At 33.2% G+C, this 27882-nt stretch overlaps 1 protein-coding gene across 4 annotated transcripts in view; it reads right to left on the bottom strand.

Moving 5' to 3' along the window:
- Nucleotides 1-27882, bottom strand: part of LOC145263049 (beta-1 adrenergic receptor-like) — a 356896-nt gene that overhangs the window by 125992 nt on the left and 203022 nt on the right. The window lies entirely within an intron of this gene.

Below are 27882 nucleotides of genomic sequence, written 5' to 3'. Positions count from 1 at the left end.
ATATATATATATATATACTAGCATTTCGGCCCGGTGTTGCCCGGGTGTTTGGAGGGGTATGCTAAGCAAAAAAAAAAAGGTCAATTTTTTTAACTTTGACCCTTATTATGACCTCTAATATTTATTATTTATGGCTCAAATCAAGTTATTAAGTTAGATCCATATTCAAGGTACCAATATCTAAAAATTTTAAGTGTTAGAGTTCTCAAAGGTCAAATCGTCGAAATTTGACCCTTAACAACAAAATTTCTGGTCGAAACCAATCACATCGATTTTCCCAAATCTTAGTACCCTGTATATCAAATTTCGAGTCTGTAGACTAAAAATTGAAAGAGTTATTGCGTAGGGAAATGTACACAGACACACACACACACAGACACGTTCACTTTTATATAGATATACTAGCATGGGTGTCCAGCGTTGCCCGGATGTTTGGAGGTATATGCTGAGCAAAAAAAAAAAACAAAAAAAAAACGGTCAATTTTTTTAACTTTGACCCTATTATGACCCCTTAAAATTTATTGTTTTGGGCTCAGACCAAGTTATTAAGTTAGATCCATTTCCAAGGAACCTATATCTAAAATTTCAAGTGTTTAGATATATATTTGAATCGTGTATATTTAGGCAGCATTTTTCATGTAAGCATTTTTCATGTAAACAACCATTGTTAAAGACAAAAGAGAGCTTTTGTTTAGTTATTTTCTCAATTTTTCTGATGGGCACAAACGACTTCGCACCCATTAATCGTTTTCCGACTAATACGGCTAATATCATTCGTCCTGTCAGCATAATCAAACTCACACATTCCTGACGATATCTTGATGAAAGACGAAACGCAACAAGATCCCTACATGTTTCGAAAAGACAAATTTAAAATTTGGGACATGTACTAATACTTTTCATTTATACACAAAAACATGATCAGAATAATTGAAAAAATAAAAAAGGTATAATTAAACAAAAGCTCTCCGCTGTCTTTAACAATGTTTTAATTCTGTTCGGATTTCATTTTTCTCATGGTAAAATTTCTATATTCGCATCATCAGGTGTATATTGTCGAACTCGTGAATATGCGAGGATCCGTGACGTAATGAATAAAGCAAACTTCAGTGGGAAAATTACACTCTTTTATGGGTTGAAGGTTCAATCTTCAGTGCGGGTGACTCAAAATACAATTGCGAATTACTTAAGATTGCTACTATAGGGCTGACGGAATGAGAACACACTACCCCCCTTCACGTGGATTAAACAAAGTTCGAACTTCTATGCAGATTCCAAAGTTCGACAGAAATATTCCAGAGTTCGACAAGATACACCGTAAGAAAGTCGTAGGTTACATCGACAGAAACGTTTTGAAAATAACATTCGGCGGACGTTGAGAATCTGAGCCTTACCTTATAAATTCCACAATTTTCACTTTTTTTAACATTTTTCTTGTTAATATCATCCAATAGAGACTTATGTATCAGATAATTAAAAAAAATACTTTTTAAAATTTTTTATGACTTTTCACGGCTTGTTCAGTTTTCTATTATAACGTTGTAGTAAATTAAACACGAACTTAAGGTCCATTTTTTTTTACTCTAAAATAACCGGACGTAAATCAGCGTTCACTCGGAACGTGTTTCTTTTGTTAAATTGTTAGTTAACGCTGAGTTACGTCCGGTTATTTTAGAGTAAAAAAAAAAAAAAATGATTTTAAAAAGTTTTTTTTTAATTATCTGATACATAAGTCTCTATTGGATAATATTAACAAGAAAAAAGTTAAAAAAAAGTGAAAATTGTGGAATTTATAAGATAAGGCTTAAGGCTCAGATTCCCAACGTCCGCCTAACATTCAATATAAGAACAATAGTTCGAAGAATCGAATAAAACGAATAATTTTGGTTTATCTTTTTTTATAAACTTATCCGAATAATACGATAAAAGACTATCATACATTCAGACAAGATGCCTTAGTGAAAATAGCAAACCGATATCCCCAACACTTGTCGCATTTCAAGTGCTGTGTCAGCGACCAAATTCTTTCTATTTTAGACTAAACTAGTGAAAAACTTAAGCGTTGCACGTCGAGTAGAAGTTAATGATTAAGTCGGAAGTATCAGAAGTTGAACTTTTGCTCTTTGACTACTTGGCCCTTCGTAAAAAAACAATAGAATTTCAACACGTGGTTATTTATAATCATGAGAGGCGGAAGTAATGCTTCCTTTTGTATTTTTCACACTAAAATTTGTTCAGGTCATCCTCGGGTCAGTTTCGAGTGGCTTGACTGATATATTTTGTAATGTCGACTAACGATAACTGTTTGCTTGTTAAACGACCGGGTTTCAAATCTCAAGTATTCGCCATACTGAAGAGTCGTGATGTAACGAAACAAACGTCAATAGATAACTTATATATGTATATATATATATATATATATATATATATATATATATATATATATATATATGTGTGTGTGTGTGTGTTTATGTGTATATATATGTGTGTGTATATGTGTGTATGTGTGTATATATACATGTATGTGTGTGTATATATATATATATATATGCCTATGAATTTCACGCGTATTTGTATATATAAACCTGGCTATTTTCTGATGGGAAGCATTATGCTTGGAAATGCCATGACATAAACATTTTCATTACCTCAGTGATTTGATGATATAATAAAGTGTTATTGGTCCCCTGATAAAAGGAGGGGGACCTGTAAATTCACCCTTGTCTGTTCGTCCATTCGTCTGTCCGCACTTTTCTCAATAACTACACCTTGGAATTTTTTGAAATTTTACACAAACATTAAACATGATATGAGTAAAAAAAGTAACAGAACCAATTTTCAGGGAAAACTCCGGTTGCCCGCCTAAGGGTGCCTTTCGGGTTGAATGGCTAAAATTGACACTTTTTTTGCATATTAAAAAAAAAATGATGCTTTGGATTTTTATAAAACTTTCAGAAAAATTGTAACTAACTGATTTCTTTATAATTTTGTTTGTCTATATTTCGCGATAACTCTTGGGTGTGTCCCATGGGCTCATTTAGGACTAATAAAAACACTCCATTTTTGGGACTATTTTACCATATTTGTCCAAAATTTTCTGTGTATGTCTATCTAGTAGTTTTGCATGGTGCTCAACTCAAATTTAAATATGTTAAGGCTTTGAGGACTTTTGGGGCTAAATGGGGGCACAAATGATGAACTTAGTCATTTCTTTTTTTTTTGCATGATGTAAAACTCAAATTTACATATATTAAGGCCTAAAACTGCGCCGTTTGTTAATTTTCACCAGGATTTGATGTCCTCTGGGGCTTTTGGGACTAAATGGGGAGCACATCCTCTGCACTCACGGGAGACCATGCATGCTTTAATTGTTTAACTTAGAATTCGTATCCATTATTTTTTTTATATAATTTGCTCCACTGATCCTATATAAATGAGTCCTTCATTCTGTCTTTTCTTCGGGCCGGTCTTGTTTGGAGTTCCCTGCCTGCTCCGTGTTGCTCAGACCAACCCAATATACAGAAATGTCAATGTGATGCGAACACACACTTTTCTCTTCAACTGCTCACTGGTTTTCCTATATAACTGGACCTTATCACAGTATTCCCTCATGCTTCAGTAGGCAATATGTCTTGTTTGGAGCTAATAAAAATCAAGGATGGAGTACTGCTGCCATATCTGGACAGGAGCTGCTAAAACAGCTTACACTGCCTTGACAGAGTACAAAATAGACTTCGTAGCCAAGTGGGGGATGCCCTTTCCTCTTCCCTGCAAGCTCTCTCCCACAGAAGGGACGTTGCGAGCCTGTCGTTGTTTTATTGTTATTTCCATGGCAAGTGCTCGTCTGAGCGCCCATCTCTGCCCCCCCTCTCGCCAATCTTTCACGAAATACACCCGTCTAGCTGAAAACACTGTCAGTAATTTTCCCCACTCTTTATCTGTGCCTAAATCAAAACGTAGATTCCATGAACAAAGCTTCTTTTTAAGAAGTGCACGCCTGTGGAACTCTCTTCCGTTTGCCTGTTTCCCACCTGACTACAGCCTGGATGTCTTCAAGTCCAACATAAACAAATTCCTGATAAACCGCCCCCTTAAGTAAGGCACTTTATCAGATCTCCATTACTAACGAATAATACGATACAATCGCATGTATTACTGTACAGGCAAAAACTCTTATCCTCGAGTGGCCCCGGGCCTTGATAAGTGATGACTTCCATGTATAAAAAAAAGAAAAAAATGAAAAGCTGAGTGAATGGTTAAAAATATGTTCATATTTTCGGGGAATGTTTTATTTTGTTTCAGTGTTTATTTTATTATTAATTATGAGAGAAAAGATTAAACTGTGTGTTTTTTTTAAATCTTTTATAACGCAAATCCCCAGTCATGTGTAAGCAATAAATATGCCAGCCGAAGAATAACAAGTTTAGAATGTCAAAGATTACTAAACTTAAGCGACAGGATTCTTCGACAATTTTATCTTCTGTATATGTTTTGGGCCCTTCAGGAATTTGTATGACATTTTTGATAACATGACACTCAACCAATCAGCTGCTTTGAAACCACAAAATAAACGGTAAAATGTTTATACATTTTTGAGATGAGGATTGATTATTCGTATTTTTTGCATTCTTCGAACTTCGTGAATGTTATTTGTACAACGTTTCTTTAGGTGTATCTGGTCGATCCCAGGAAGCTTTCTGTCGAACTCAGGAATCTGCACGGCGTTTCAAACAGAACCCTTTATTTAACCCTCGAGGTAGCACACTTTCATTTCGTCAGCCATGACTGCGTAGAAGTTCTAAGTAATTCGCAATTGTAATTTTGGGCATCCGCACTTGGACCTTCAGTCTCCAGGAGCGCCCGCAAAGATAAAGTACTTGGTAAAATTCAGTTGTGAAAATTATCTTTCTGGAAGTTGAAGGTTATATACACATATTCTCGTTTGGAATGATTACTAACGATGCGCAGACTGTCAGCTTTCGATTCTGGCTTGAAGCACTCGCTTGTCTAACCGCATTGATGAACTGTAAATAGTGAAACAGTGCTTTTTGTGAATGACAATATTTTACTCCAGACGTTGGTAGAGTTATCGTATGGATATCGCCAGCGGATCACTACGTTTATTAGGTAAAAGCTAATCCAAGCACTCAGCCTCGCTAAAAAGATGTTTCCATTTATGAGATAGATTTCGTTTACATTAAACGAGTGCTGGACGAAGACGCAGTGGTAGAGGCACAAGCTATCAGCTCGACGATCGAGTGTCGATCTTGGCTTGAAGCACTTGCTTCTGTAACCACACTTGTCGTGATAATACATACTTTGGAAGCATTGATAAACAGACTCGAAGGTGGTGTAAAATGCGTTCTTTATTGTCTAGTAGTAAACGTTGCACTGAGAAACAATGGCGGACGAGATTCATACGTCACGGGCCAAGGGGCATAACTCTAGGCGACTAATAGTCTCTTAGCCTATATTATGACATCCCTTCCCTTCCATATATATGTATATAGTCCAAGGGCGATATTTAGCCTTTATCTGATTAAGGGATAACATAGTCTCTAATATATTATTTAGCTTGTCTCCATTGTTCTAGGGTAATGGTATTGTCTCTTTTTTTTAGGATAGTGTAACCTATAAGTTCAGTTTCTGAGGAGCATTCACTCGTCTCTGAGATCTTCTTAATTCGGGGGTGAGTTTCTCAGTTCGGGTGTGAGGCGTGCCGCTGGAGTGTTGTTCGGTGGTCGGCTGTTCGGTTTGTTTGGGGGGGGACCTTCCTTCTGGGTGGGATCCGGTGGAGAGTCGCTGGGGCGAGGTTGGTCGGATCTATTTGCGGTTGTTGATCTCCTCCCAGCTGGTCTGAGGAACTGCCTGTTCCTTCTATAGGTGTTACCGTTCTCAGATTCAACTATGTAGGATCTGGGTGTCACGCTGGAGCGCTGAATTTTTCCAGGCTCCCATATCTTTGCTTTTTCCTGCTGGACATAGACATTCTGTCCTGCATGTAGGTGGGAGTGGTGTCTGTTATGTTTCCTGTCATAGCAGACCTTAGAATGATCTTTCTGTTTCTGGATGGCTGTCCTAGTCTGCTCATCGCCAAGTTGTTGCTTGGATACTAGGGGTGTCCGTATTTTTCGTCCGTTGAGTAACTCTGCCGGGGACTTAATGTCTGATGACAGTGGCGTGGCTCTGTAAGCCATCATTGCTAGGTAGCTGTCTTGACCAGTTTCCCCTGCCTTCGTCAAAATTTTCTTGCATGTTCCCACCATTCTTTCGGCGAATCCGTTAGACTTGGGGTAATGTGGGGACGATGTCCTGTGTTGGAAGCTGTACGTCCTGGCGAAATCCCTGAAATCTTTACTTGTAAATTGTGGACCATTGTCCGAGTAAAAGATTTCCGGCACTCCTTGTTCCTCAAATATCGTCTTAATACTTCTAATAACGGATATTGATGAGGCGGACGGAAGGCGTCGTACGAAGGGGTTTCGGCTGTACTGATCTGCCACAAGCAGATATTCTTTCCCTGCCAATGTGAACAAGTCTGTGCTGACGTACTGCCAGGGGTACGTAGGGGTTTCGTGCTGGAGTATTGATTCGGGCGGGATACTGGCTTGGTATTTCTGGCATGTGTGGCACTCTCGGACTATATCTTCTATGTCCTTATTTAACCCTATCCAGTACACCGCTGAACGCGCTCGTAACCTCGTTCTCTCTACTCCTTGGTGTGAAGCATGCAGCTCTTCCAGTATGCCTCTTTGCAACGAGGCTGGGATAATGATTCTCTGGCTCTTGAGTAGAATTCCATCCTGGACCCCAATCTCATCTCTGAAATTCCAGAATGGCAGGAGAATTCCTGGGCAGTCAGCCCGGTTGGAAGGCCAGCCGGTCAATACCATGCTTACAAGTTGCTTTAGGAGTGGATCCTGGGATGTTTCCACTCTTATATCTTCAACTCTCGTCGGCGCAAAGTTGAGGTATGAGATCATGCTATGGACGTTGAGATCGATCCCTTCAATGTGCCCACTGGGTCTGGGTGCTACTCGTGACAAGCAGTCTGCAATTGGAACTGTTTTTCCTGGGGTATATTTTACAGTAAAATCATATCCCTCGACCTTCAATAACATTCTAGCCAGTCTTGGGGGTGCTTGTGCTAGATTTTTCAATGCTATCGACTCCAATGGCTTGTGATCCGTATGAATTGTCGTTTTGTGGCCCCAAACGTAACTGAAATTTCTCCAGGCCAAAGACGATAGCCAACATCTCCCTCTCTATGTTTGAGTAGCGTGTTTCTGGTCCGGAAAGTGCTTTGCTCGCGAATGCTACTGGTCTGTCGTTTTGTAGCAGAGCCGCGCCTATACCCATTGAAGACGCATCTACCTGTAGCACTATTGGTTCTTTAGGGTCGAAGTATCGGAGTGTCGTATGATTTCCGATCTCTTTTTTGATTTCTTCGAATGCATGTTGCTCCTGTGAAGACCATGTGAAGTCATTCTTCTTCGATGTTAACTCACGTAGGGGTTTTGTCAGTGTCGCGAGTCGTGGAGAGAATTTGTTCAAGTAGTTCACCAGGCCTAGGAAGCTGGTGAGCTGCTTTACATCCTCGGGGGGTTGCATCTGTGTGATCGCCTCTATTTTCCGGGGATCTGGCTTGACACCGTCTCTTGAGATTATGTGGCCGTAGAAAGGGATTTCGGAGGTTTTCACCACAAATTTCTCTGAATTAAACCTGCAGTTTCTTTCCCTTGCTCTAAACATTAGCTGCCTCAGTGCCTTGTCATGGTCACTGCCGTCTTCCTCGAATCCGTACACTACTATGTCGTCGCATATGGATAGGACATTTTCGAGGTCTCCGAAGTTTTCCTGCATGACTCTTTGGAACTCATCTTAGGCAGATTTGACTCCCATGGGGTACCTGTTGTACATGTATCTGCCATGTGGGGTAATGAATGTTGTGAGACGTCTCGACTTTTCGTCCAGTTTCAAATGCCAGTAGCCGGACTTGATATCGACTTTTGTGAACCATCTAGCGTTGTCTAGTTCCGCAGTGATGTCTTCGAATGTCGGAGTCGCATAGTGTGGTCTGTGCACTGCTTTATTTAAGTCTCGGGGGTCGAGGCATAGCCTGACCGATCCGTTCCTTTTAGTACGCATTTTACGTTCCGTTCCTTTTAGAACGCATTTTACACCACCTTCGAGTCTGTTTATCAATGCTTCCAAAGTATGTATTATCACGACATGGTGTCTGAAGTGGGATCCTCTAAAGAATCAAAGGAATAGTAACAATATTACCCTAAAAAAAAACAAAAAACAAAAAAAAAATGAACATTTTCGGGATCTAAAAAAAAAAAAATAATACAAAAACACACGTGGTGTCGGTATTTTTCTCGCAATCGACGATGAATACATATTCGCAACTACCACCTCCAACAATCGATTGGAACACTTCAAATTTGGCCAAATCAATGGACCGATTTATCAGGCAAGTTCATTTATATTTCGACGGCCCAATGAAAGACGTAGATTCAGACACAAAGTTAAATTACTTGCTAATATGGTCTGGTATCGAGGGCCAGGAAATAAGTGACACTTTTCCCTTTCGACAGGGAGAAGAAAGGACATTGGATAAATATATCCAATTTTTTAAGGAATATGCGAATCCGCGATCGAACTTTCGTGTAGCTAGACACAACCTACTAAAATGTAAACAAAACGCGGATGAATCGGCACACGCATTTCTAAGTCGGCTGCGTCAGACAGCCAAACAGTGTGAATACGGTCGGACGGTGGAAGAGACCATTGTGTTGGACCTATTCATATTCGGTATTTATTTACAGTCTGCACAAAAGTCCCTAATAAGAGAAGGAAGCGATCTCACGATCGAGAAAGCACTCGGAATCGTCGAGACAGAAGAAGCCACGTGTAAACAAATGGAAGCATTGATAAACAGACTCGAAGGTGGTGTAAAATGCGTTCTTTATTGTCTAGTAGTAAACGTTGCACTGAGAAACAATGGCGGACGAGATTCATACGTCACGGGCCAAGGGGCATAACTCTAGGCGACTAATAGTCTCTTAGCCTATATTATGACAACACTGATGAGCTATAAACGGCAAAACAGTACTGTCTGTTGATGCATATATAACGCAGTAGTTTTAAAGAGCTTTTAGTATTATAAAAATCTTCAGTTTTCTTTTTTTTAATTATTATTGTTAAGATTATGTATTTGTTTTCATAATCAGATTTTAAAGTTATGTTTAAATTTATTAAACTTTAATATAAAATGAACAATCTGAAATATTGTTTTTTTTATTATTCTTAGTCAGTAAGGCTGCTAAAAGTATACATAAAATAGTGCTAAAAATATACATAACATAGTGCTAAAATATACATAAAATAGTGCTAAAAATATACATAAAATAGTGCTACAAATATACATAAAATAATGCTAAAAATATATATAAAATAGTGCTAAAAATATACATAAAATAGTGCTAAAAATATACATAAAATAGTGCTAAAAATATACATTATAGTGCTAAAATACACATATAATAGTGCTAAAAATATACATAAGTGCTAAAAATATATATAAAAGTGCTAAAAATATACATAAAATAGTGCTAAAAATATACATAAAATAGTGCTAAAAATATACATAAATTAGTGCTAAAACTATATATAAAATAGTGCTAAAAATACACATAAAATAGTGCTAAAAATATATATAGTGATAAAAATATATATAAAATAGTGCTAAATATATATATAAAATAGTGCTAAAAATATACATAAAATAGTGCTAAAAATATACATAAGTGCTAAAAATATATATAAAAGTGCTAAAAATATACATAAAATAGTGCTAAAAATATAAATAAAATAGTGCTAAAAATATATATAAAATAGTGCTAAAAATATATATAAAATAGTGCTAAAAATATATATAAAATAGTGCTAAAAATATATATAAAATAGTGCTAAAAATATATATAAAATAGTGCTAAAAATATACTTAAAATAGTGCTAAAAATATATAGTGCTAAAAATATATATAAAATAGTGCTAAAAATATACATAAAATAGTGCTAAAAATATACATAACAGTGCTAAAAATATACATTATAGTGCTAAAATAATTAAATAGTGCTAAAAATATACATAAAATAGAGCTAAAAATATACAATATTGCTAAAAATATACATAAAATAGTGCTAAAAATATGCATAAAATAGTGCTAAAAATATACATAAGTGCTAAAATTATATATAAAAGTGCTAAAAATATACATAAAATAGTGCTAAAAATATACATAAAATAGTGCTATATATATAAAATAGTGCTGAATATATATATAAAATATGCTATATATATATAATATGCTAAAAATATACATAAAATAGTGCTAAAAATATACATATAATAGTGCTAAAAATATATATAAAAGTGCTAAAAATATACATAAAATAGTGCTAAAAATATATAAAAGTGCTAAAAATATAAATAATAGTGCTAAAAATATATATAAAATAGTGCTAAAAATATACATAGTGCTAAAAATATATAAAATAGTGCTTAAAATATACATAAAATAGTGCTAAAAATATACATGAGTGCTAAAAATATATATAAAAGTGCTAAAAATATACATAAAAGTGCTAAATATACATTAAATAGTGCATAAAATATACATAAAATAGTGCTAAAAATATACAAGTGCTAAAAATATACATAAAAATGTGCTAAAAATATACATAAAATAGTGCTTAAAATATATATACAATAGTGCTAAAAATATACATAAAATAGTGCTAAAATATATATATAGTGATAAAAATATATATAAAATAGTGCTAAAATATATATAAAATAGTGCTTAAAATATACATAAAATAGTGCTAAAAATATACATAAAATAGTGCTAAAAATATACATAAAATAGTGCTAAAAATATACATATATAAATATTGCTAAAAATATACATAAAATAGTGCTAAAAATATACATAAAATAGTGCTAAAAATACATAAGTGCTAAAAATATACATAAAAGTGCTAAAAATATACATAAGTGCTAAAAATATACATAATATAGTGCTAAAAATATACATAAAATAGTGCTAAAAATATACATAAAATAGTGCTAAAAATATATATAAAATAGTGCTAAAAATATACATAAAATAGTGCTAAAAATATATATAGTGATAAAAATATATATAAAATAGTGCTAAAATATATATAAAATAGTGCTAAAAATATACATAAAATAGTGCTAAAAATATACATAAAATAGTGCTAAAAATATATATAAAATAGTGCTAAAAATATATATAAAATAGTGCTAAAAATATATATAAAATAGTGCTAAAAATATACAAAATATATATAAAATAGTGCTAAAAATATACATAAAATAGTGCTAAAAATATACATAAAATAGTGCTATATATATTAAATAGTGCGGAAAATATATATAAAATATGCTATATATATAAAATATGCTAAAAATATACATAAAATAGTGCTAAAAATATACATAAAATAGTGCTACAAATATACAAAATAGTGCTAAAAATATATATAAAAGTGCTAAAAATATAAATGATAGTGCTAAAAATATATATAAAATCGTGCTAAAAATATACATAGTGCTAAAAATATATATAAAATAGTGCTAAAAATATACATAAAATAGTGCTTAAAATATACATGAGTGCTAAAAATATATATAAAAGTGCTAAAAATATACATAAAAGTGCTAAATATACATAAAATAGTGCTAAAAATATACATAAAATAGTGCTAAAAATATACATAAAATAGAGCTAAAAATATACATAAAATAGTGCTAAAAATATATATAAAATAGTGCTAAAAATATACATAAAATAGTGCTAAAAATATACATAAAATAGTGCTAAAAATATATATAGTGATAAAAATATATATAAAATAGTGCTAAAATATATATAAAATAGTGCTAAAAATATACATAAAATAGTGCTAAAAATATACATAAAATAGTGCTAAAAATATACATAAAATAGTGCTAAAAATATACATATATAAATATTGCTTAAAATATACATAAAATAGTGCTAAAAATATACATAAAATAGTGCTAAAAATACATAAGTGCTAAAAATATATATAAAATAGTGCTAAAAATATACATAAAATAGTGCTAAAAATATACATAAAATAGTGCTAAAAATATACATAAAATAGTGCTAAAAATATACATAAAATAGTGCTAAAAATATACATATAGTGCTAAAAATATACATAAAATAGTGCTAAAAATATACATAAAATAGTGCTAAAAATATATATAAAATAGTGCTAAAAATATATATAAAATAGTGCTAAAAATATACATAAAATAGTGCTAAAAATATACATAAAATAGAGCTAAAAATATACATAAAATAGTGCTAAAAATATATATAAACTAGTGCTAAAAATATATATAAAGTAGTGCTAAAAATATATATAAAATAGTGCTAAAAATATACAAAATATATATAAAATAGTGCTAAAAATATATATAAAATAGTGCTAAAAATATACATAAAATAGTGCTAAAAATATACATAAAATAGTGCTAAAAATATACATAAAATAGTGCTAAAAATATACATAAAATAGTGCTAAAATATATATATAAAATAGTGCTAAAAATATATATAAAATAGTGCTTAAAATATATATAAAATAGTGCTAAAATATACATAAAATAGTGCTAAAAATATACATAAGAACTAAATAACAAACGTCACATTTACCTCGAGACTTTCCTCGTCGACAGTGCGATACATTCGCAATTTGGAAGTTTTTTTTTATATCATCATATGTTACTGGCTATATACATAATCATACATAATCAAGACTCATCGGTAGAAATAATCTATAAGATTTACAATACAATTTTTCAATAAATGCATAAACCGTACATGTTCATATTATCGCTATTATTTACCTCTATACGGGCGTAACACGACTCGTTTTATATTTTCATGTTTCACAATATTATTAAATCATCAAACTTCAAGTCTGTTATTACTCTTGGGGAGTTATAGACGTACAGCAAAACTACACTTCCTATTTGATGTAAACATCTTAGTTCATCTCTTGTTTATATTAATTAAATTTAAGTATTTTAATTAAAGTCTACTTTTCATGTTTTTTGCATTGTTCATGATTTGTTTATTTCTACTCTTATCACTTCCGAAAATATTGAAAAATATAGAATGAGTCATTTATTTGATAAGGATATACATACATTTATTTGGAGGATAAAGAGTCCCATTTATTCCCCAAATAATTGTATGTATATCCTCATTGAATAAATGACTCATTCTATATATTTCAATATATAGTGTTTGTGAATTCATTTTCCACTCCTCCCGTCTCCTATATAAACTCCATTGAAATTTGTTGAGTGTTATATTAGCACAGTAAGTCTGTTCTTATAGAATTGAATTTACTCTCTTCTTATATCTACCCTCGTTATACACACACACACACACACACACACACACACACACACACACACACACACACACACACATATACATATATGTATATATATATATATATATATATATATATATATATATATATAAATAACTTAATGTCGCGACATGAACACGTATTGACAGAGATGTGTGGAAATTACTCTCTATGTATGTACTTTCCTGAACGATACATTTATTTTTAAATAATGTTCTTTGATTGGATTTCGAATAAAAACATATGCACCCACACTAAATATCTATTATATGCTCTATTTTAGAAATAAACTTGAGTAACCGAATTGTTTCGTTCCTAGTCGGCTTGATTTATGTCATCATTTATAAGGTCCCACGTGGTCAGACGTCAGGATTATTACTACACGATAATAAGATTTTAGAGATTTATTCAATCAACAGTATTTTGACTATCGAATAGAAAGTCATTTAAACTGGCTTTAAAGTTTTCATCAAATCTTCATGTATTAAAAGATGGAAACCTCTAGAAACTATTTGCATCCAATAATTTTTGCGTCGGTCGCTATGACGTTCATTTCGTCCTGTATTGTCTTCAAGATTAAAATAACATTACCTTTTGTATTATTTCAATTCTTCTGACTATTTCTCTCATCTTGAATATTTTTTTCAAAACGTTTCTGTCGATGTAAAGTTCAACTTTGAAGGTTAAATCTTCAGTGCGGGCGGCCTTTAAAATACAATTGCGAATTATTAAGATTTCTACTCAATCATGGCTGACATAACAAGAACATGCTATCATCGTATTTAATATAAAGAGTTCCGTTCGAAATTCTGTGCAAGTTCCCAAGTTCGACATAAAGATTCTCGAGTTAGACAAGATACACTTTAAGAAAGTCGGCAGTTATATCGCTCGAAACGTTATTAAAATAACAATTACACTGTAAATGAGGATAGTAGTCCGAAGAACTAAATAATAGGAATAATCGATCATCATCACAGACATTCAGAAACGTAATGTTACATTTAGAAAATTAGTTATAGTTTTATAACCATTTGGTTCAGTTAATTAAGTAATAATTACATTAACTTTTAAACAGACAAGATGGTTTTAAAAAATAGCATAACAAAAAGAACGAAGTTAAAAAGACTTTAAGACAACGCTGGAAGGGTATAGCTAGTTTTGGATCAAATTGATTTCCACTCTTAAACAAGCAGGGAGACCCGACGTTGCTCGGTATTTAATGATGATCAACGAATGTTTCACACTCCCATATTTTTATTGTCATCGAACGGTGAAATCACCCAATTTTCAATCAAATCAATCGATTGCCTGCTCTAGTTTGAGACCCACCTTAGTGCACCAATCGGAAACCCCACACGCCTCCCTGCGATGACTTAGTCCACAATACATTGTATTTTACATTGCAGTCCTTGAATTAAAGTATAAAATGAAAAAGTTAAGTATCATGCTTCAATTGTGCTGTAAACAGAAACACTCATTTCGGAACGAAACATGTAATCTCTGTGGATTAAATAAAGGTTCGCTTTAAAATTCTGTGCAGATTCACGAGTTTGACAGAAAGATTTCCGAGGTCCTGGATATGACCTAAAACTATATCCGATGGTGAGGATCCAGCTTGCGGGCTTTGGGGAATGTGGAGCTACCCTTTAATTGCCATTGCTACCAGGTCCACTTTGACCCGGAGTGGTAGTACCTGTTAGGGTCCCAACTATGGGTTAAATAGAAACCGACTTAAAAAACAAATATAATCTATTAAAAAATTGTTCTTCAAAATCACTAGATTCGGCATTAAATAACCCAAAAGGGTTGATATGCCGTAAAACAAAAACAACCAACCAACCAAAGATTTCCGAGTGCGCAAATAACCCGACTCGAGAACAGTACACGGAAGAATCCAAATAATGCGAACCTCCTGAATAAGTTTCTGATTAACATGAAAGACCCAAACGTGAGGACTTTATGTATCACCAATTTTATTAAAAGTCAAGTGTTTTTTGTTAGACTAATATACTTCAACAAGAAAAAGAAGACATTGATCTAATCGCCAATGTCACAATAAATTCGCACCCGGCGTTTGTTTTAGATCCAACAAGAGATCACGAGTCAAGTTTCATCCCTCTTTTCCGAAAGACGCGCCGTTGAAAACGAGGCACTGGGCAGAATGTTTACGTTGTTCGCGCCAGACTGTCGGCGCCGCGCCGAGATTTTGACAGGAAGTAGCAAAGAGGTTTTCTTGGGAGAAGAAATCAGATACACAAGTGTGAGCGGCGCGGCAGTGGAAAGGAAAAAGGTGTTGGGATGCTGATAAAGAGTTAGTCGCTCTCGCAAGTGCTCGACACATGCGGTGGAAGGAAGGTTGGAACATGTGTTATGGAACATACGATGGTTCCTTTTTTGGTGATGGGGACACGACATGAAAAAGAAACCGAAAAAAAAAAACGACCAGGAAATCAAAGTAGAAAAACAGCAAAGACGATGTGAAAGATCTCTCTCTCTCACTCTCTCTCTCACTCTCTCTCTCTCTCCCTCTTTCTTTCTCTCTCTCTCTTTCTCTCCTTCTTTCTTTCTCTCTCTCTCTCTCTCTCTCTCTGACACACACATACACTATATATATATATATATATATATATATATATATATATATATATATAGGGAAATATGTTTATTCGATTAAATTTCACCTTTATTTATACCAATCCTTTAATTTGTAAAGGTTGGTGTAACCACAGAGCATATACAAATAAATAGGAAAAGTTTATCTTCCAAATTTACAAGATGTTGACGATCTTAACGTTTATTTCTTTTGGTACGTGGACATGCACAATTCTTGACAGCTCGTGTTTCGTAGCGCAGTATCATGTAAATTATTGAATTTATTTCGTCCTTAACTCATCAGAAGAAAAAGCACATATCAACTTTAAAAGAAAATAAAGGAATATAGGCATGATTACAAAATTGGGAGAAAGGTTCCAGTTATTTTTTTCAATTTGTAACGCCATCCCAATTTTCAGATTTTGTAACCATGCTCACATGCCTTTATTTTTTTAAAAGTTGATATACGCTTTTTCTTCTGATTAGTTAAGAGCGGAGTAAATTATAGAATTGACATAATAATGACATGAATGATACTGTACTACGAAACAGGTGATGTTAAGAATTGTGCGTGTCAACGTACTGGAAGAAATAAGCGGTAAGATCTTCAACATCTTGAAATTTAGAATATAGACTTTTGTTATATATATGTATGTATATATAAGTGCCTTTGTGTGTGTGTGTGTGTGTGTGTGTGTGTGTGTGTGTGTGTGTGTGTGCGTGTGTGCGGAACGGTCTCTAAAAAACTAGTCTGTAAATTTTTGGTCTACAGAAATGCGTAATTGTAAATTTACACTTTAAACTGAGTTATCTCTAGAAATTTTGATATCTATCTGACCTTAGCATAGATTGTAGCCAATATTCTTGAAAGCTGAAGTGTTGGTTTCGATTCTAGTTGATGGCACCAAAGTCATCTATTGTTTTACATTTAAAATCACTACTAGATATTGGGCACATTACTATATCAAATGCAATATAACAATTAAGAAAAATTAAGACTATAATTCCAAATATGAAATCTGCTTAAATCAAAATATCATATTTAAGCATAATTTACGACCAGACAACGGCGGGCAACGTGTTGCGCAGACCGCCCGGGCTTGCCCGGATGTAAAATGCGCTTAAATATAATATTTTAATTTATGCAGAATTCGTATTTATTATTATAGAGACATTCTCTATTGAGTATTATATTGTACCCAATATACAGCCATGGTAAAAATTATGCAGCATCTATAAAAAAAAACATAGATAATAGTTTAAACCTCGTATTTAAGGGCTAAGAATTTTACAGTGAACATTTGAGAGCAAATATAAAACATTTAACAGTAGATTATTTGCCTTAAAGCCTCTTTCGAGAGTTTTAGCTGAGTTTCATACTAAATTCATTCCAATATTCAAAATACTTCATTGTCATAATAAAAGTTGTTTGTTATTTTCAGGTAATATTTGATTTCTGTCAGAGTGCTATAATAGTATATTTAATTGAAAATGCCTCAAAGTAAACAGCTTTCAAAGATTAAAAGGGCACAGAATTTTGCTTTATCTGGTGAAGGATATTCTCGGCTAGAAATTGTCAGGAATGTTCAAGGAAGGGAGTGCAAACAACGATTAAAAGATACAAGGAAATAAAGTCTTTCAAAAACAGAAAAAGGACAAGGCCGTAAAAAGTCTACAACCGTCAGGGAAGACAGATCTTTGAAAAGAGCATTCCTTGCAGATAGAAAAGTTCTTCAGAGGTTGCTGCTGAACTTAGGGAGGAACGCAAACAAAAACATATCAGCTCGAATAGTGATAAGAAGGTTATTAGAATCGGGATTAAAAAGATGCAAAGCAAGGAAGGGGCCATACTTGTTTTAGGCCAACAAGAAAAAACGACTGGAATTTGCAAACACAAAAAAAAAAAAAAATGAAAATCGGACACCTGATGATTGAGGCAAAATTGTTTGGTCTGAAGAAAGTAACTGAAATAAGTTAGCAGCTTCTATTTCCTAAACTTTGAGAGAAACAATTAAAATTTTTATGTGAATATATATCCATAACATCTATTCAAAATCGTAGCAAATTCTCATTTTTTCCATTAGGTTTTTGGCACCCCTGGGGATACGTTTATGTTCGCCGTAGGGAAGGAGATACATTTCATTCTGATTGTGTGGTCAAATTTGGGGGAGGAATCGACATGGTTTGGGGCTGCATGACTTCTTCAAGCACTGGACTGTTATACACATGTAAGGGCAGAATAAACGCCACAAACATGTTGGAGCAGGTAAAGCAAACCTCTTTGACTAAAATATTTAATGATAACATTCCAAATGATGCAATCTTCCAACAAGATAATGCCCCATGTCATAGCCAAAAGTTTCAATGGGTTGGTTTGAGAAAAAAGGGATTACAGTGATGAAATGCCCCTGCTCAATTCCCGGCTATAAATCTCATTGAAACTTTGTGGTCCTATCTAGGCAAAAGAATTATAATGCACAAATGTTCATAAAAAAAGATGAAGACGCCAAACGTCATAAATAGTGTCAGAAAATAGATCCTACTACCTGCAACAATTTAACCAATAATACGCAACAAGGAATAAAAACTATTATAAAGACAAAAGGAGAACATGCCAAATATTAGTTGTTGTTAAATTAGATTTATTAATATTTACTTCTTAATATTCTTAATTTTGAAATAAAAAATTGGAATCATAATTTTGATTTTTCATTGGTACTCCATGATTTTGAAACCATGGCTTTATATAGCAATGGTTTCAAAATTAAAACAAAAATGACTTTGTGATATCAGCTTGAATCGAAACCAAAACATTCAGCGTTACTACCTTAACTGTTATTTAGCGATTCAGCTCTCGTTGTTATCGTCTGAGTCATCGCCAAATGAATGAAATTGGAGTAAAAATTAAGAAACTTAAAGTTTAAAATTTTTATGTACGCATGCTCAGATGTTAGATGATTTACTCCTGCCAAGGTCAAGTGTTTTTTTTTTCAATTTTAATTCCTTTGTATTTATTTATATAAGCTAAAAACCAAATCTAAACTATTCCAGATGTCCGAATACCCTATATATCAGGTTTAAAGTCTGTGGACCAAATATTCAGAGTAAAGTTTTGTAGAGAAGTTTCGCACGAGCAAACACATGCATATTGTTTGAGGGATCCTCGGGAACAGCCGCAAAGAAGATTCTTTCCAATGAATCAACAAATCTCAGGTTACATCTTCAGCAACCTTTATTTCCGATGTTTACCCATTGGAAAGCTACTGCTTTCTGATCCCCTCTACCGGGAGCCATCACTATCCGATTCGATCCGCTCTCTCACTCCCGATCTTTGACTGCGTCTGCTCTCTCTTCTTTCTCTCTCTCGCTTCCGATCTCTGACTCCTCAAATCATCGTATCTTTTCCCAAAACTTTAACTAAAGTCCATGTCACTTTAAAATGACAATCTATTTTAAAATGACAATCTATTTTAAATCATTGTTGAAGTTCTACATTCTTTAATTTATTAAAACATCTTAACAAAAATAATCTTCTCTGTAAATAATTAGTTTGCTATGATAATATTCTATTTTTACAAATATTACAACGATCAGATGAATCGTCGACCAGCAATACCATTCGGAGTTGCCCTGCTATATCTAATAATGTTAGACTGTGTAAGGTGTTAACTTTGGCCAAAGTCGTTCGTTCCTTCTTTCATTAGATTATTTCGATTATCAATTATTGATACTTATTGAAGACATTACTTAAAATACCTATCTAAGAACACTGCCAGGCACATAAAATACCTGTGTGTGAAATTTCATAAAAATCGACGCAGCCGTTTTTTGAGTCCATAGGAAAAGAACGCATACACACATAGAATACATACTTGACACATAGAAGTAGCTACTAAATAAGATATAAATTTACTACTTTAAAACATAGACGTTAAAAATAACTTTTTTAGGCAAAGGAAAACATTAAAATAACTTTTGAATACGATGCAAATCTAAACATAACGTTTTAGGCGAACATAAACCTTTAAACTAACGAAACATTCAAACAGTTTCAATATCTGGTGAATGAGATATCAAAGCAGTTTGATGTTAACGATTTCAATAACCAAAAAAAAAAAAAAAAAAAAAAAGAGATGAAAGTAGTTTGTAAATGCAATAAAAACTAATAGTTTTATTTAATACGTGCGCCTAACTCCAAGCGTTGCGAGGTCGTAAAATACACTTAAATACATTTTTAATTCATGCAGATTATTACTAGGACAACAGCATATTCTTTTGATTGTTTTGACTGTCGAGTCTCTATCCGTTGATATCTTATATGCTTTTATAGAGAGTGATGTGGTTATCGGTTGATAACTGTATCGGATATATACGCGGGAGTCAAAACAATGATGAGAATATGCTGTTGTCATAGCCCAAATTATTACAGAACCAATTCTCTATTCAATTGTACTTAATATGTAGTACTGATTAAAAAAAACGAATGTGAGTGCCATCAGCTGGAATTGAAACCAAAACATTTAGCGTTCAAGCCGCATTCTCTATCATTTGAGCAATCGACTTATAGATAAGAAAGATGTAAAGTTGAGCTTCGCCAATCTTTCACGAAAAACATCCGACTAGCTGAAACCACTGTTAACAACTTTCCCCACTCTTTATCCGTGCCTAAATCACAATGTAGATTCCACGAACAAAGCTTCTTTCTTAGAACTGCACGCCTGTGGAACTCTCTGCCGCTTGCCTGTTTCCCTCCTGAATTCAACTTGGATGTCTTCAAGTCCAACACAAACAAATTCCTGATGAACTGCCCCCTTAAGTAATGACATCTTATCAAATCTCCAATACTAACTATTACTGCGATACTATCCCACTGATTACTGTACACACAATAACCCTTATCCCCGAGTGGCTCCTGGGCCTTGATAAGTGGTGACCCACATGTAAAAAAAAACAAAACAAAAAAAAACACTTCAAGCTATGAATGAATTTGTGCATGCGCAAAAGTAATAAAAATATGTCATCAAATTGAAATAAACATTTTGCATTTCAACTTGCCGACATATTTCCGTACGCGTTATTCATCCATTCAAACAAAGATTTTACTCGTAATAAACCATCCTTGGGGTATGATTATTAATTCCTGTTAATTTGATTGTTATGTGATTAGTAATTTAAGAGTTTATTGGTTAAATATTTTCACACAGACACACATACATACATAATATACGGTTTTCTTTATCTAGAGCAGCTAATTGTAGTTTTAAAAGGGAGGATAGAATATTAATTTCGCAGTTGGAGAAGCAAACCCATTCATAAAAGAAAACACACACACACACACACACATATATATATATATATATATATATGTGTGTGTGTATATTAAGGCAACATTTTATCTTTATGGCATATTTCATTAAATACAATATACGTCTTTTGTCTATTAATTCTCTTTTCGATTCTTTCCAGCTTCCGAATGACAGTCTTCATTTCTGATAGGAACTGGCTGATGTAATCACCATATTTATCATAAGTCGGCGGACTTTCCAATCCTCCAGGATTCATCGTCAAGTATAAATTAATCTAACTGGTTCTGAAAAATTTCTCGGACTTACGATAAATATAGCCATTACATCAGTCAGTTCCCGTCAGAAGTGAAGTCTGTTATTCGGAAGTTGGAAAAAATCAAAAATAGAATTAATAGACAAAAAACGTCCATTTTATTTAATTATATATATATATATATATATATATATATATATATATATATATATATATATATATATATATATATATACACTTGTGCCCGATATTATTCATACCCCCCTTGAAAATTGAGTTTATTAGGTGTAACTTTTGTAAGAATTTATTGTTTACGTCCATATTGATACATATTCTTAATAAACCTCTTCTGATCATTTTCGTCATTTTAAAATCTCGGGATACTTGTAATAAAAGAAATATACAGCTATTTATAAAATCTGCAATGTTCAAAAATAATCATACCCCCTTATTTTTTCAGTATTAATCGAGTTTCTGACTGTTTGTTTTCTGTTTGATTCTTATTTTGAATGCTTTTATACAACCTTTGATTAATTTCATTTCGTTTTTTTGCATTTTTCAGAAATTAAAATGATATCAACTGAAAACCAATAAAAGAATAAAAATTATTAGAATGAGGAAGAAAAAAGAGCTTAGTAATGATCTTAGGACTAAAATTGTGAATTCACATAAGGATGGTTTAGGTTACAAGTCAATTTCCAAGAAATTTGAGGTCCCTACAGCAACAGTACAGAGCATCATCAAAAAATTCCAGAGCCACCACACAACAAACAACTTGATTGGTAGAGGAAGGAAAAGGAAACTGTCTGCTAGAGCCACCAGGAATATTTTAAGAAGTGTTAATGCAAATCCAACCACCACTAATAAGGACATTTTAGAAAATCTGGAGTCTTCTGGCATAAAAATATCAAGGCAAACATTGCAAAGGACTCTGCATGAAAATGGTCTGAAAGGAAGAAGACCAAGAAGGACTCCATTGCACACCGGAAAACACCTTGCAGCACGTCTAAAGTTTGCTAGGACCCATGTGAATTCTCCAGAGTCCGTTTTCTCAAGTATTTTGTGGACTGACGAAACAAAAATTGAATTGTTTGGCCATATGTATGCTTCTTACGTTTGAAGGAAGAAAGGAGAAGCTTACAACCCAAAGAACACCATACCCACGGTGAAACATGGTGGTGGTAGCCTAATGTTTTGGGGCTCCTTTTCGGCTAGTGGTCCAGGTAGTTTGGTCAAGATAGATGGAACCATGAAGAAGGAGCAATATTTGGAGATACTCCAGAAAAACATTAGACAGGATGCGGAGAAGCTCCATTTAGGACCAAACTGGGTCCTTCAACAGGATAATGATCCAAAACATACTGCCAAAATAGTCAAGAAATGGTTTGAGGATAATCAAATTAATGTTTTGGAATGGCCTAGCCAGAGTCCCGACCTGAACCCTATCGAAAACCTCTGGCACATATTGAAAACTGAGGTTAAAAAGCGGAAACCTAGAAATTTGAGGGATTTGGAGAACTACTGCATTGAAGAATGGTCAAAAATCAGTGTTGATACTTGTAAAAACCTTGTTGATAAATATCCCAAACGGTTACAGGCAGTTATTAAGAATAAAGGGCATGCTATTGACTATTAGTAAGAGAGGTATGAATAATTTTGAACTAGTGCCATTATTGTTTTTCTTTGTATAATGTTTCAAACTTGCATAATTTATTTATTTGTTGAGTTTAAATTAAATGCTTATGCTTGATTTATTGTTTGAAATCCCTTTAATATTGTCTACCTTCTGGTTTGAGCAATATTCTTATAGAAATCTCAAAGATCCGAGGGGTATGAATAATATCGGGCACAAGTGTATATATATACATATATATATATATATATATATATATATATATATATATATATATATATTAAATTACATTAACTAGACTTCTAAAATGTTTTAAAATACAGGACAGATTTAATAGACAAACGATGAGTTACAACGATCTTTAATAATTTATATTCGTTATTTATTTTATACATTTTCATTTTACATAGAAGTATTAATGAATTTCCAATATATATATATATATATCACATAAATTAATATGCGAAGATATAATTTTAAGCGTGAATTGTCAGTATTTACTGCAACAGTGCTCAATACATAGGTAGAGCTAGGTAGTAAGTTATGAAAATACATATGCCAATTAAGCTACACAGAATATTCTGCGTTTCATTCTCGTGATAATTCGTCAGGCTTATGAATATTCTGTGTAGCTTTATTGCCATATATATTTTCATAACTTACTATATATATATATATATATATATATATATATATATATATATATATATTATATACAAGGCTCATATTTTTATGTAATTAATATAACTGGGTATTTTATCAATTTTTTTCTTCAATATTTTACACTTTCTCCATCTTAGACCAAACAAACGACACCCTTCCAAATTTCTCGTTGCGGACAAAAGACATGCTTGTAGCTCTGAAAATTACTCCTTCTCATGTCGGTGATATCATAAAACACCTTGACACATGCAAGGAGTATGGGCCTGATCTAATCCCTACAACAATATTTAAGAAATTCTCCGCTGAACTAGCACTATCTTCTCCAAACTCAACAAACGACTGGCCGAGTCTTTCTTCTTTGATAACTGGAAAATTGACCCCGCTGTACTAATATTCAAAAATTCTAGCGTAAGAATTAACCGCTTAATTATTGTCCCATTAGTCTCCTTCCTCTCCTCACTAAAATCTTAATAAATCAGTCAAGCACTAGTCCATGGTAATAGTATGGATTTAGAAAAACTCGTGTTACGTCGAATATTTTAACCGCCATCTTTGAACGCATATACCGTGCAGTGCATAAGACAGGGGAAGCGAGAGTTGTAGAGATATATCCAAAAGCTTTAATAAGGTTTGATATGAAGGTTTTCCTCGATGGCCGTAAGTCTAAACGCATTATATTAATGCATGTGTGCCTCAGTGGTTAATCCTGAAACCCTCATATACATAAATGACCTCCCTGATGAAATTGTGTTTGAGATGGGTATATTTACTGATGACAACACGCTCTATAATAGATACAATGGATAAACGAATATACATATATCCAAGACGATTGGGATAAACGATAAAAAACAACCTTCAGTATATAGTGCAACGGATTCGTAAGTGGATGATGACATTGAATGTTGCTAAGACTAAGCTTCTTTCCTTTAACAGAAATCCTTCTAAACTACTGATTGCAATGACAAATTCACCCTTCTTTCAAAATTTTCAGCTTAACATACACAGGCAATTAGAACTGATACATTGAAGATATTACCATGGCTGCTGCAAAAAAGGTGGGCTCCGTCTATTGTGCTATTAGAGAGTATCATATACTTATAGAAATCCATAATTCGCCCATGCATGAAGTATTGTTACCATATCTGTGTTTCTGCATTGATCACGAGTCTATCACTCAGCCCCTCCCAAAGAGTCTCAAATAAATTGGTTTTACACTCTCGGTAAACCTTCAACCTCTGTCACATCGTCGCAATTTCGCAACCCTGTGCCTGTTTTACAAGTACTCTGGTGAACTCATAGCACTTGTGCCTCTTGACGTGCATACACTTGACTAAGCTGACATGCAGTCAAATCCCACCCTTTTACTGAAGGTACCCAGATATTGGAACGCGTTCTATTCTAAAAGTTTCTTTTTTCGGACTGCTAGACTTTGGAATTCCCTCCCTGTTTCCTGTTTCCCTGACTATAATAGCATGAAGAAGTTTAAATGTAATGAGAACAGACATCTCGCTGCTCAAGTCCCCACAATTCCTTGATAGACACGATCCTAAATAGTCAGCTTCAAGATCAACGCGGCTTGTTTCGGGCGAAAAGGAGTTGAAAACGAGAAGAGGTCAATGTTAGGTAGAGCTTTATAAATATTTATCATCTAAACATTTGAGACCAACTCTTCAGAGCAAAAGATTATTATAAAAAAAATATTTCAGACAATGGGTGGATAAGAAAAACACACACACGCACATACACACACATACACACACATACAGAGAGAGAGAGAGAGAGAGAGAGAGAGAGAGAGAGAGAGAGAGAGAGAGAGAGAGAGAGAGTTCGAAGTCACATATACAAATCTGCAACTCAATAATGTTATTTCATCCGTAGCTGTTAAAACTGTCTGAAATTTCGGTACTTGTGCAGTTTAATGAAAACATTAAAAAATGAAAAGATCAAAAAAAAAAAAAAAAAGGTTATATTGCACGTATCTGTTTTGGACTGAAGATCTCTGAAAAAAAAATTCATTTAACTTGATTGAGTTTTTTTTTTACAGCGGAAAAATACGTTTTCATGACAACGCGTTGAAGTCAGCCATCTTGGAATTTTTTAACACACCACAAGGAGATAACTCAATTTAAAGCGCCGACACTCCCTCCCCATTTTTAATACTAGCTTTTCTTCCTAAAAATTGAACCTTTTGCTCGGTATCATAACAAATTGTTTTTTCGCTGTAAAAAAAAAAAGAAAAAAAAAACTACTTGATGAAATTAAATGAATTTTTTTTTTCGGAAAACTTCGTTCCATAACAGATACGTACAATATAACTTTTTTTTTTTTTCGATATTTTCATTTTTTTTATGTCTTGATGAAACTGTACAAGTACAGAAATTTCACTGTCAGCGATAAGAGGATTGTGGTTGAAAGGAACAATTATACGCTAGATAGAAAGAAAGTAGATTTATGGTTACCAAAGATTAAAAATGTCACCTTGACATCACCGGAAAAAAAAAGTCGATTAAACTTTTATAAAAATTATTCTTTACCTTTGTCAGTTTTTATTTTTAAATTTTGTAAATACTATTTTGAATATTTTCTTCGCAAGCGAAAATAAAAATAGAAATTTATTTTCGTATCTTACGAATTGACGTATTTAATACATATCTCTGATACGTGTGACAAGTTTTTGCTAGTCGTGTAAGGCATGTCTCCTCGCCGAATGAGGCAAATACGTTTAAGATATGAGGAATGAGTTATTCGAAGAATTTGGGCTTTCTTTAGATGCTCGAGTCGTTAGTCAAGCGGACAAAGTTAATCGTGTATTCAGTGATATTACCCGTGCAATCATTGGTACCCGAACAGAAATAATATACACATGCATACACACATATATACCTGCGTAAATACATACACATATGTAGATATGCATTTGTTTGTGTGTGTGCATATATATATATATATATATATATATATATATATATATATATATATATATATATTAGACTAAAATTCTGTGTCACGATGTTTGTTTGTTTATTGCGATGTCCCCGTCTCAAATATTAACGTCATGACGTCATATTTATATGAGCCTAAGTATATCTAACCAAAAACAATAAAGACGTGATGCGTACGTTATTTAAGGACATAAGGTGCTTGAGATCTTTTAAACCAAAAGATTTCAAGTGAAAACATTATTACGTATTTACGTAACTTATCATCACATCTGGAACTGTGTATGATAAGTTACTTTTCTGCTTACATGATAATTTTTTTTTTTTGCATTTGAACTTATTTTAAAGTGTTTTCTTACAAATGACAGTAGTGTACAACACATTGCTGTTACCAAAGTGAAGATTAATTACCCTTTAACAAAAAATAAGGTACTTGTACAGAATTCTACTTATATGAAAAAACAAGGAAAATCTTAACCGTGACGAAAAGAAAACGCCATACAATAGTCACGTAAAATTATTGAGCAGAATTTTCTTTTTAAAGAAGAAAATGGGCACTTATACAGATTTCTACCTTTATAAAAATAAACAAAATCTTACCCATGACCGAAAGAAAAACTCACGTAAAATTATTGAGTAGTTTTATTTTGAAATAAATGTTGGGATAGCACCCCTACAGATTCTGACGATGGACTATTCCTGGCGTTTCTTCCGGTAATCAGTTTCTGCGATTGAACCAGTCTGGATCTGAGACTCAAAGGGATTGGTACGTAACCTTACTTTGTCCTTCCAGTTAAACGGAGTCCCACTCAACGAATATATGTTCCTGTATTTTCTGTTAATATATATTTCGTTTCACTGTTTCCAAGCCTCCTTGTTCATTTTATAACATTAAACCACAACAGTAAGACATAAGGTACTTGTTAAAAATTCTACCCATATATAAAAACAAAATCTCACCCGTGACGGGAAGAAAAGTTCGTGC

This window comes from Euprymna scolopes, chromosome 38 (genome assembly GCF_053919585.1).
Source record: "Euprymna scolopes isolate OS-2025 chromosome 38, ASM5391958v1, whole genome shotgun sequence".
NCBI lineage: Eukaryota > Metazoa > Mollusca > Cephalopoda > Sepiida > Sepiolidae > Euprymna > Euprymna scolopes.
Note: the sequence above shows the minus strand (reverse complement) of the source record. Positions and strands in the feature narration are given on the sequence as shown.